We start from the raw sequence: 13,910 nt of genomic DNA, 5'->3' as shown, positions 1-13,910 counted from the left end.
ATACGTAACTCATATTTACTACGAATTCCGACAAGACTCAAATGGAAATAGATTATTCGCCAACCTTAGTTGACACAATATCAGTGGCTAGCAAACTCGCCTCTGCTTACAGGATCGGTATGTACGAGTAGTGCCTGGCATCATCAATCTCAAGAGGATGCTAACAGGTTCCTTGCCAACACGAGCAATCCAGAATGTCGTGTCAACAGTTTATCGGACAGTGCCTTCAATGAAAATGTTTCAAGGAACCGTGCACAACTAATTCCAAAATTGTCGAGCATCATCTTTTTTGGTAACCATGATATTACATTAAAGGGTAAAAATTCAAATTCCGACAATTTTAATGTTTCGTGACGGTTTCGAATCGAATATAGTGGTGATGTCTTGAAGTGACATAAGTGATAATGGCAAATATGCCTCGGCTCTAGTAACAAATAAACTGATTAGTCTATGTCAAGAAACTGTGAGAGATGATAGTGGTTCATGTACTGCAGCTAACAATTCAACTGGATGCTCTAACTAAGCGGACGACGAGACTGCGGATATATCGGGAACGGAGCAACTTTTTATATGACTGAAATGTTTCGATGAAGAGAAACTCGTCATAAGAGAAGAATTACTTGGATTTACAGAATAGGGTAAAATGAACGCATAAATGTTTGCAGGGACAATCGTAAAACAGTGCTTCAAGCTCCGAGGACAAGGATACGATGTATACTCGACTATGGCTGGAAAAGAACATTTTGCACAATACCATATTAAAGCCGAATATCCTAAATTCGGCAGAGACCAACGTCGCCTACACTTCCTACTTTTTTAAATCTCCCCTCGTTTTGACGCGAATGAATATTTAAGACTATGTGTTAAGTGTATTTAAAGTGTACAATAACCACAGCCATCATTTGCTTACATGTACATGAGAGTTGATTTTCGTGTGAAACCAACAAGGGGTCATTCTGATCCAAATTTTTCAGTTCATGAATTCCAGATCACCGATTCTCCCGGGGAGGGGGTTCAGCTGACTCCATTTTCCCCAATGTTCGGACGCCCATGCTCTTACGAGCTGCTTATAGAAGGCATTTGAATTCAATAAATTTAAACTTTTTTGTTTGGGAAATAATTGCGTTGTTAAAAATTGTTTGGTCTCTTGAAAGGCAGTATAAGATTTGTTTCCATCAAAAGTTCCGTCCGATACAATATGCAATATACTTAAAAAGCAGCATAAAGGCAAGCACATGTTGTATTGAGGATAACTGAACTCGGTTTTGTTCAAATATACGTTCGTACCTTAATTCTTCCTCCTATTTAATTAAAATTTTCAAACCATTCATGTGCATTCATTTGTTGAAAAGAGGTTTTGTTCAATCATCATGAGTTGAGTATTTCTCACACCGAACTCATTTTCACCTGTTTTCACGATTTTCTTTTCTTAAGTGTAGTTGACGCAAAATCCTGTTGTCGTCATGTGTGTCTTTAGGAAATATCCAAGATCGTGGGTTTTCAATGATGGGCTGTCACGATATGATGTCCAGGTGTGTGGGCCGATGTAAATGCTCTTAAATGTCTTTTGTTTCGCGGTTCATCTTAAGCACGCGTTTTTTATAATCAAAACCTTTGAATATTTGGTGCATTTTTTTATCTCTATGTAACGACGTTAAGCAAATAAAAAATATTAAAATACAATTATGTATGAAATTTGACATATCAAGCCAAAAACCCGAAAATAAATCCTTTATTTACTAAAATTGATAATTTTTTCGATAGGTTTTTACTAACATTAGGTAATTAATGAAACCATACGTGAACTGGTATTTGCATATGTATAACATCGATGTGTTCCTTCGGCCTAGTGAGACAGTTATTTGCAATTATGAAATACAAATCTCCAGGCGTATAACCAGTACATAAATTTCGGTTAGCAGTCACAAGTATAGCAGTCACAAGTATATTGTTGCATGCAAAATGACCAATAGCGTATACAATCCAGGACAATCCATAAAACATCACACTAATCATAAGAATAGAACTTAAGCTGATTCACTTACTTGGAAAGGTCAATTTATGACATTCGGTGTTCAAACCAGTTTGAGTGAACGTCAAACCCCTAACTAACCCAGCAGTTATCATTTACAAATGAAAGTACACAATCGCCATCAAATTAACCACACACCATACACAAAAACATTTTTTTATAGTTCTGATGTCACCGCCTTTGAACAGTCAATGTACAAATGAATTGGGTGAACTAATTCACATTACGAGGGACATATACAAAGTACCTTTAAAAATCTACTGTTCCAAGTATTGTTCCTTAATATCACAGGAAGCCCTGGGGCGTTTCCAATTCGCTCGGAGAAGAATTACTACTTGACGAGTGTTATTACATTTGGAAGGTCTGCATTAGATTTTTTTCAAAATGTATATGTGTATGTCATGTGAAAATAACGATCTTGGTTTGAAAAGATGAAAGGTGTTGAACAAATTCAGTGAGTGAAAGCAATATTAGGTCTCTGTAGGATTTATGCTCTTTACCTAAAACATTGATTTCGAATGCATAGCACTTTTCATATAGCTGCACTAAATATAAAGATTCGCTTCTTACCTTATAATGTCTGTTAATTAAATTCTACTTTCGTTTTCTCACTTATTTGTATTAATGTAAAGGATTGATAAACGGAACGTGAGAGAAATAAAAGTGTCAGTACTTAATGCGCTATGAAACAAGTTAATTTGCAGTAAGTTCTGTTCATACTTTGCAAACATGTAGTGCTTTCGGTGCTTTATATTACCAGTACAGAGTAATTGCGTCATATTCATTTACCAAACCGCATTTTTTCTTATTTTCTAAAAAGCTTATTTGAGAAGTATCAGAAGTTACAGATACATTTTTAACAGTCATTTTCAAGTCTTCATCTTTGTCATCAGTCGATCTAAGTTTCAGGAATTGCAAGAAATAATAATTACAGTAAATCGGACAGTAATCAGAGGGGTGTTACTACTAGATCAAAAAAATTCTTGTATTTATTATTGAGCGTTTCACATAGAAGGAAATGTCGCAATCCTACGATGGTTTAAATTCATTTTGTAGCAATATCAGTCGTTTCAGAGTCAGTCAGTATCTTTTGCGGCATATGGTTAAATGACATGCACAGTTCATGTGCGCTTTAAACGGAAACGATGGAGGAAGACATCACTTTGTTAAATAATTACTTGGAAATTGATGTGTCCTTAGGGAGTCATAGTAACGCGTTTTGTGTATTTAATGTGCATTGTGTTTCGGATATTGCTGTCGTGCCAGTACCTTGTAAAACCCAGATACGTCTATGTAGAAAACACATTGTTGTGGTTAAAGAAATGTAATGGCTTTCATAATTGCTGGAATGAATCTGATTGGTGACGGCGCTGAATACAGTTAAATAATGTCTTGTTATTAATTGTGAACATTGTGGAATTGCATTAATTTTTGTGAAAAACTGTTTCCGTACCCCCCGTTCTCACATAGACGCCGATTCTACTACGATCTAAGTGTGGCCGAAAACGTGGCCGATCGTGACAAATCGCAGGAGAAACGTAGTAGAGTCTTCATAAGCGCAGTATGATCGCGGTAGAGTCTTCATAATCGCAGAGCTCTACGCTCTCGTCACGCTTATTTTGAACATGCTCAAAACAAGCGTAAAAGGATCGTGTCCAACAAGAATCGGTGTAGAGTCGTAAAAAGAGCGTAGTAGAAGCGCCGTAATCGTACAGGCAGCGCGGAAGCATCGTGGAGAGATCGTCATGATCGTAGTAAAAGCGCAGTAAAAGCTCTCAGTAGCGTCGTAGTATGATCTTGAATGTTGCGGCAGCAAACGCAGAAAGCGTTTGACGTAGGGGCATCGCAGAACGGTCGAAATGAAGACCATTATTTTCCAAATTGCTCGATTAGAGTTCCCATCGGCTCGATCCTTTTTTTCAGATCGTGGCTTGATCGGGATGATCGTCGTAAAGTCGCAGCTATGTGTGAACGGGGGGTTAATTATCAACGTTAAAGATTTGCAAATCTCCCCTTTAGTACCCGTCATAATTGTATACTGATTTTGCTGTTTTGGTCTCAAATAAATAAGGTTAACACTTTATTCTTAAAGTGAATATAAATAAACGAGCGTAATGTATGTTTTGCTTTATATTAATGTGTCATATTATATATGTATTATATGTATTATATTGAATATAACAAGACATTGACCAATCAGTTGTCGATTAATCGGGTGCGCCGGTTGCTATCGACCTGTCCGCCATTTTTTTCGACGAGTTTTGTTTAAAACGTTAATGATGCATGGTTATACGGTGTCCATTGGATTTATGTAAATCGGACGGTAGGTATCCAGATAGATTATTTGGAAGCATTTAACTTATACAATTTTACAAACCGAAACGTGATTTTGACGAGCGCGAATGGCAGCTTCAATGCTTAGAATGAACAAAATCACCATTATAGAACGTTAATTTATTTTTAAAAAGTACCCAACTTATTTTGTGTGTAGCAGTTCCCACTATTAAGATTGATACATATATATATATATATATATATATGCAATGCAAAATATGAAATATATCACATTGATATGTACACAGATAAGTGATTTCGCTACCCGCTTTCCGTCACTAATCAAAATCCCTGTTATAAAACGCTATTTTGTGCCAAAAACAATTGAAAACAATGTTGTTTCAATATTTTCATAAATAGCATTCATAAATGCCCTATGAGAATGGTTATTTAATGCCACCATTACACGGGGTAACTTGTCGGTACGCGCGCGAGCGTTTCCTATTGGAAACTTCAATATGCACACTATTACCGAAATCCCCGTTATATAACCTTATTTTTTTAGAAAATGATAAAACTGATTTGTTGTTTTAAACTTTTAAATAAAGTGATTCACAAAGGTCCTATTAGCACTGTTTCATGTTATTAATATCACCTCTCTGAGTAATAACGAAGGGGATAAGGTACCCGCTCGGCGTCGGAAATTGGGTTTAACTTTTCGAAATGCCAATTATGAAACTTTTGTTCTTGTCAGATGCACTTTCATACCATGTTTTGTTAATAATTGTGTAATAAACATCGGTACATATCATTGTAGAAGTATTATTTATTATTGTAACCGCCATTAAACCTTGCAACATGGGAGATTTCGGTACCCGCGCCTGAGAGCGTGGCTTGCTTTCCGAAATCCCAGTTATAAAACGCGTATTCGTGTCAGATGCACGTGTATACAATGTTTTCTTAATATTTTCGTAAATGACATCAGTAAATATCACTGTAAAAGTGTTATTTATTACAAATACCAACATTAAACCTAGAAACATGGGGATTAAACCTAGTAGTACTTGTTTCTTTTCGGTACCCGTGCAAGCGTCTCAGAGCGTGGTTTACCAATTATATATAGTGAATATCATTTAAAAACTAATCTTTTTTTGCGTTTCCGAATCATTGAGTGATACAAAACAATTTTACCAGTGTTATACGGGATTAAAATGATATTAAAATCATCAAGAATATCGCGTTATATAAGCATAGACGCCAATTCGGTTTTAGCCTGTCTAGGTTTTCTGACCGCTATATTATTGCATTAAGTGGGCGGAGCGATTGACTTCCAGGTGTTTTTTTAATCTGGCCCATCGATATGTTACGATGAATATGAATTCATTAAATGACTAGATATACATGTTTTATCCTTGCGCTCGCTTTCCGTTCACAGTTTTGTACAAGCTCATTGCTACAAACTGACCTATGACTTCTTAAGTCTATTAGCACATAAGCAACGGTAATAAGTGGATAAAATATGCCATTTTTACATTTACACTCCTCGTGTTTAGAAGAGTTAAACCATATCACGTCAAGATGCGCAGCTGTTCCGAACTCATATCATAAGTCATCCCTAGTGCTCCCCCCTATTTAAGACATTTAAGGCTGTTCTCTGAATGAATTTAAACGGGACAACACAGTGTAAGAAGTTGTGTTTGAACATTCTCTGACAACATAAAATCTGCTTTTACTTCTTTTGCATTCCCAAATATTGGTGACAGAGTGTATTTACAGAATGTGTTCTTATGTCATTACTGCAGTGTATGGCATTATAATGAAACAACGCTCCTAGATTAGGAAATAAGTGCAGAAGGTAATTGCCTGGATATCCCCACATAAAACACATACAAATGTGAAATTAAAAGAGTTGTATTTTCATGTGTTCTTGATATTTTTATAATATAAAAATATAGATACTTTCCAGTAACATTTTTAGATTTTTTAAAACTACAATCAAGCTATTCGCGGAAAATTACAATCGGTTTTTTTGAAACAGCGGACAGACACGAGTTCATGGACTTGATGGTCTATCTCTACTATTATCTTTAATGAGATAGTCTCGAGCATGCGACAGCCGTTCACTATGACAACACCATCGCATGTACAAAATCGCGCATAATAATGGCGATAAAACTACCCATCATATAGGACGAAAACTCAAACATGTTAGTTGAAAATCGACACATATGAACGTGGTCTTTCTGTCTGCAGTTACAAACCATATAATCGCAAATCCTAAGTATAACTTTTGAGTAAAATGGGTAGGCATGATTGATGGGTGACGAGTACAATTACATGTGGTTGTAGATGTTGTATTGTACACAAGACCGGATCTGGTGAGACCAAGTGATTCATAACCCGACAATAGGAACTATATACAGTGTTTTATGTTATTAGCATCATAATGTAAAATAAAGCTTTAACACATTTTTATTTAAATATGCGTGAAAGGTCTAAAGAGACAAGATCATTAGACTCATTTAAGGTACCTTAACCTTTAGACGGCGTGACTCTCACATGACTTTTGCACAACCTCTGGATGAACTTAATATTTAGTCATGTTTCATGAAAATCCTTCGTAGGGTGTACGAGATATTGGTATAGTCTCGTGCGTGCGTCTCGTGGTGTTATGGACGAAGATCAAATTTGTACTCATCTCCTCTCTAGCTTATTGTTTGGCGATAGGTTATTTAAATGCATTAAAGCTTCTCACGTGCTAGCTACAGTTATTATCATAGATGTGACATGAAATTAGTTCTTTTTGTTGCCTCGACGATTGTTTTACACCTCTAAATCCTAGAGAAATATTGACATACATAACTAAGTGTGCAGCATCAAGCATTTCTGCAACATTCTGTGGACAAATGACTCGTTGACACTCTAACAATTTCAAACATTGTAAGACATTTTAATCTTATTTGCATTATATAATAATTCTTACATTTTGATTGATATAAGTACAAAATTTGACTCGTTAGTATATATATTTTTTGTAATTTCTGAAGAGAATTCAACCTTGTCTGGGAAATGGAACAATGTCTAAGCGCCCGTCCCAAAACCTAGTCATGAAAATGCTTTATTCTCCAATTAATCGAGTTTTATGGACGTGTAGTCGCCATTGTGACAAATTAGAAAGTACATAACATGAAAACCTACACAAAACATACATCAGTATAATGTTTAATAAAACGACGATTACATTTTTCAATATGTTACAGCGTATTTACATCGCATGCTGCTAACGTGAGATTCGAAAAATGGCTATGAGTTGTACGATACATATTTATGTACACATCAGCATTTTCAGTTAGTGTTTTAAATGTTAGTATTAATGTAAAAAATATGTAAACATATATGATAAATAGTCAGTTCATCTATATACAGAGATATATTGAATGAACAATATTAGTACATATTCGACACATAGTTATAGTACATACACACTGCAAAGAAGTATAAAAACACACAAACAACCAAATATAAATAAGTACATTAATTTATATTATATCAAATTTCGTGCATGGGAGCTGTTTCCCGTTTAATGTTAAATATGAAACAAAATAAATCAACAATATACGCGATTTTCTTTCATATACTGAATACACTGGTAAATCTGTATAATATTTCATTATAACGTCTTCTTTATCTTCATGATAGAAGCAAATGACTGCAGATAGAAACACACTTATTGCTGTCATCTCATCACATAATATTCACTTTTTTCCTCCAACCGATATCGTTATTTATAATCAGTCCGAGCACTTGACAAGTTATTATTTCTCGCGGACACTTATTTCGGTAATTTTCGATTTCCTTTCGTCTTTGGTATTCTGGAGCTTGTGCCTTTATTCGATAATAAATAGAAGAAGTTTATATTAAGGTGAGTAAAATAAAAGAGATATGCATTTATTTATAATAAGACAAACTTAAGGTAGAAATTATTATATCATTATGAAATTAAACACAGTTTCAGCAATTTGTGATTTCACCAGGTATGTTAGTTTATGAGAACAAGTATACACTTGTCCCACATCTTTACAATTGTAACTTGGTTATTTTGGTTGTGTTATGTTGCTCTTCTTTTCAAATATTCAGCACGTTTAAATATTTTACAACGACTTAATTGGTATTTTAAAAGACATGAAAGAATTTAATAATATAAATGTGTTTAACCTGCACTATGCACATTGGTTTAGGCATGATCGACAGCACTGTAGTCGTCGGAACGTCTGTATGCATAGTTTCATAAAGAATTTACTACATGTTTGTTATTACACATCGTATTCTAAGCTTTTAATACATGCGTTACCCTACCCATATGTAAAACCATTGGACCTCATATAGCATAACAAGTATCCTTTCAATGGAGTTCATTTATTCAAGAAATATGTTTTGATAAAGACACTATTAAAGCGTTTAGGCGATTGCTTTATAACTTACTCTGTCCTTGTTGCGTCTGAAAGCAAATAAAACTGACAATAAATAATAATAATATATGTATTATAGCGTCTTCAAAAAATAAGCAAAATTATAACTTCACTTTATTAACATTTATTCTAATATTACCGGGAAATTTAATTATCTTACCAGAAAGTGTTTCAAATACAGTTGTTTTTGCCGATTTTGGCCTGAAAGTAAAACAAATGAAGCAGTTAGTGTATTTGACTGATAAACGGTTTAGAGTGTACATTTTGTCATAAATAGTAATAAATAGTTTATAGACACTAAAACAATTAACACAAATACCGATGGTAAACATTAAAATCGATATGTTTATAAACACCGACACTCGCTTGCCAATATCATAAAGCTCATAAATAAAGACAATTATTTTTTAAGTTTATTTAATGTTTTGAGTTGCAAACATTTACCTTTCTGTCTCTGAAAGGATAAAATATCGATATGAATACATTTGATATATACCAAATATAATTCATGTATTATGTTTAGGATTGGGTTTAGTTGTAATACGAATGTTACTTTTTAATTTGGTAACTTTTTCAAATTGTAATTGTATAGTATGTATAGTATTGAAAAGATTTTATATATATATTTATACAAAATGAAATGCAAAATAATTCAAAGGTACTTCTTATTCTACACATTTATAATTCTGATTCATCATACAACTCTCAAGATATGTGGGATCGCGCTTAACAATGTTTCATTACAATTATGAATCCAGCTATTAGACGGCTTTCTTTTAGATATTAATATTTCCTTAGGTCGATATGATCAAACTAGTATATTTAATGTTATAGTTGGTTAAAATGAGTGTGTGTGCCATGCTATTAAACACAAGCACCGCACATGCAACTAATGTATTTTCCCAAGTATAACATCATGCTAAACGACCATTTTCTCTGCAATCAAAATTAACCCATCTAAAACGTATTTACACAATTTTGACGGCTGGGTTGTTTAGACAAGGCATTCAAGCCAATAAGCCAGTAAATACAATTAACTACCGCTCTTTATGTAAAATATGAAATATTTTAAATAAAGGTATTGAAATATTACTTATTACTAACTTATATTATAAATGCTGTAGCTACTTAGCTTGAAATGAATTTGTCTAAACTAGTATTGTATACATGTATAAATATATAAAGCGTGATTTAACACCAATAATATATTCATGAATTATGATAGGGGCCGATCGAACGTATGTCAACTCAGGAATAAACAGGTGTGTAAATACATTTATCATTTTGGCAATTTTTAAAAGATTAATAACATGGCAGTAATTTACAAGAAAGGTAATGATTGTAATGATGCAAAGCATATCAACGTATACAAATATTTCCCAAGTTATGATAATGACGAAACCCACGGCGTGGCGACACAAACCACGTTTTGCATCATAAATATTACTTACACAGACTAATTCAACATCTTAAACGTTTTCTGACTCAGCCTTAAGAATAAAATAAATTTTCAAAGAAAATAATACCGATGGTTCAGCGATATGCAAGTGTTGCAACAGAGCTTTTCGTGGTCCTCACAAAAAAGTTTCAATTTCTCGTCCATGTGTAACTCACACTTCTCTACACAATCTCGTGTAGCCCTAGCTAGTGGCCAATGTTTCATATCGGATCTTTCATACCTTGTGTGTGTTTTATACAACTGATTGTGCAAGTTTAAACACGATCCACAGTAAAATGTGGTGCATTTTTCACAATATACTTCCGCCTCTTTTGAAAACCCTTTTTCTTCACAGGGCATGCAAGAATAATCCAGCATGATATCCGATCCTTTATACACTGATGACCGAGTAACTGTTGTCATTTTAAAAATATATCTATATATGATACACAAATATCTGATTAAATCAAGCAGTTAACTGTCTTGAAAGTTTTGTTCTGATAACAGTCTTAGAAAACGTGTCACATGATTACGTATCTTATCGATAACATCAACTGACCTAGAAAGATTGTTTACTACAAAAATTGAAATTTAGGTCCTAAGATTCGTGTCATCTATAATGCGAGTTTCAAAATAACTATATTTGTTTTGCGTATTGATGGGTAGGTATTGGCACGTACTTTTAATTGCGCGTTCTGTTGACAAAATAGATTAATAATTATTTAGCAAATTCTAGCAATATTCATGTGTACCATCGTACCAGCATTAATTATCGGAGCATTAGCCGACTGCTCGACTTCTCAATAAGTTGAAGTAACCGAGTTTGCCTTCTAGTAAACGGGGAGAGCGCATGAAGTAAATATGTGCAGGATAAATCTGTTACTTTTACTGATACGTTCACCCGTAAAACACTATGCAGATGAAATCGCAGTGCTGTCACTAAGTAAATTTCAGTCAAAATGGTTCGCGGAAAGAAATAGTATTTAGTATTTAAATATATCATTGTCGGTACGTATTGGTTGGTAGCACTTACTTTTTGTTCACTGATTTTGACACAATATTTTTGTGGATGTAGTTCTCAAATTGCTTAGCCCTTAATATGCGTTTTGGTCTAAGACGTTTCACATAGGATCGATATTCATATTGATAGACCCTTCGACATAACTGAAAACGGTATAAGAAAGCTTCTGCTAGACCTTAACCCACACAAGGCACAAGGGCCAGACGGCCTGTCACCACGATTCCTCAATGAAATTCGCCAATGGGATTGTCCCTGCACTGACACTAGTGTTTCAAGCCTGCCTTACGCAAGGTCCGAGTAAACAGTACTCGACGACTTGACGCACGCTATGGTCACTCTAACATTTAAAATGGGCGATCGCTAATTTCTGTAAATTCTGTTAATTTACTACTTTGTGGCCAGGAGACACTCTTTCTTCAAAGTAGTTAACACCGATCTTGCAATCATTAAAATATTTGATTAAATGAATATGCGTATATTAAAACTAGTAAAAGTTGCTCGTTGTGTGTGTTTAAGTATCAATATTCAATCAAAGTAAAATCTTATGTTTATGCATTTAATATTTTTGCTTTCTTATTATTAAACAGCTGCCAGTCATGTACAAAGTACATTTATAATAAGAAAATTAAACAAGCCACACTTTAATTTTATCAAGAAAAACTGAGATAAACATTTGTATTGTTCATTAATCCTTTTGAGCAAAATTTCTGAGCAAAATTGGCTGAATATGACACACTTCTTTATATGTTTGATTGGGTAGTGATTTTACAAGTATAAAATCTATATGTTTAGTTATTTTGTAACTGTTTTGTGTTAGTAACGTTCAATACTGTCATATATAATTGTGTATAAGTATTGACGACTGACACCGATGTGTTTCTTTGATATTCAAGCCTGACATTCGACACTGGACCATATGGTTTATTGAAATCACTGTATTTGGTAGTATTTGGTGAAAGCAATGTCTTTGAGTTTAGTACAAACTACTTTTTACAAAAAGAAAATTATTGGGTTTTAAACAATTGGTGACAATTTAAAAAAATATTTGACAACATTTAAGTGTTACAGTGCCACCAATTTGATGAAAACTGTACTAGATTGTTTTATAATTCTTTGTTAACATTTAAACTAAAACAGTTTGCTTGCGTTAGATTGTACTAGAATGTTGTGCTGTCTCTTATGTAAATTATTCCCAGAAGGATAACATCATTGATTACAAATTTAATGTATATTAGTTTGTGTATCCAAAAAACATGTCCATAAGTTTGTATGACCGTTAAGACATTTGTCCCGTCTTTTATGAGACCTCACCTGAACACTTGGAATACAATTTATTGTTTAAGCAGTATACAAAGTATCTGTAAAAGAAATAATAATACTTCGAAAGTTACTACACCTGCTGATGCAAAGAGTGCGTCTATTTTGAATATATGCATTATGGACAAATTATATAAACTTATATATAAATAAGAGGGCCGAACGGCCCTAGGCCTATAACCTAATATTGCATATGAAAAAACAACAACATTGAAGCCAATTTTTTTACCAAACAATGTACACAAACCAATATAATGACAAACGTACACGTGTGAGTTCTTTTATAAATAAATATAACACAACTATTTGGAAAAATGAAAGCCAGCAAGTAATATGTAGCAATGACAGCGCATGCACAAAACGTTGTTCACATGTAGATTTGTTAGGGACTGCTACAGTACAAACTACCTGTACATAGTCACAACATCAAATACTGTCGTTGATAAATGTGTTTTTGTCATCATGTGTTTAACATTTTCAAGCTGCAATTGCTGTCAGTGAAGGGTCAAATAAAGTATATAGATTTAAAGCGCTTAAAGGCATTCCGAAACACCCACTTAGAGTACAATCGATCACAAAAGCATAATTGTAAACAAACATTAACCTGATAGCAACATACTTAATTTTTATTCTGATTATCGATGCTTTTAACAGCCAATATTGACCGAAAGGCTGGGACTAAACGCGGAACTCATGTATTGAAGCTTTGAGGACGGGTCCTAATAAACTTCGAAACTTACACAAACTCACAAAAACGTTCAGTTAGTTGAAATCATGTGGAGTTTTGTATTTTAAGTTGAGCTTTATCCCGACAAGGTATTTATACGAAACGTAAATCATACACTTTTTGTTACTGGCACTGGGCAATCCATCCTCATCTCGAGCAAGAGTGGCAATCTTTCTCCTCCCCCTGCTATCAACCTGTATAACAGTTCGTGATTCATATCCACAGACGAGAATGTGTCCCGCAGCTGAGACGTGTACATTCCATGAGACTTGCATGTCTGGATCAGAAAACGTGAAGAGAACGGCCCCATCCTTGGCAAGTGTAAGCAGCTTGTTATTACCACGATCGGTGACGAAGATCCTGTCGCCGTTATGACTCAATGCACACTTCAACACTGCCAAACAAGATATCATGATAAATGCTTGATTTAAATCTTATATATAAATACAACAATCCATGCTACTGACAAACAATTATGAAAGTTGCAATTTGTTGGTGCGTTAAAAAAGTAATTTTTTAGAACTAAGTGGTATTTTTAAGAATCAACTCATACACTCACATTCGAAAGTCACATTGCGATTATTTGTGGTTTATATTATTCGTGTGTATACATGCACAATCATATTCGGATA

Source organism: Dreissena polymorpha, unplaced genomic scaffold (assembly GCF_020536995.1).
Source record: "Dreissena polymorpha isolate Duluth1 unplaced genomic scaffold, UMN_Dpol_1.0 chrUn007, whole genome shotgun sequence".
Taxonomy (NCBI): domain Eukaryota; kingdom Metazoa; phylum Mollusca; class Bivalvia; order Myida; family Dreissenidae; genus Dreissena; species Dreissena polymorpha.
Note: the sequence above shows the minus strand (reverse complement) of the source record.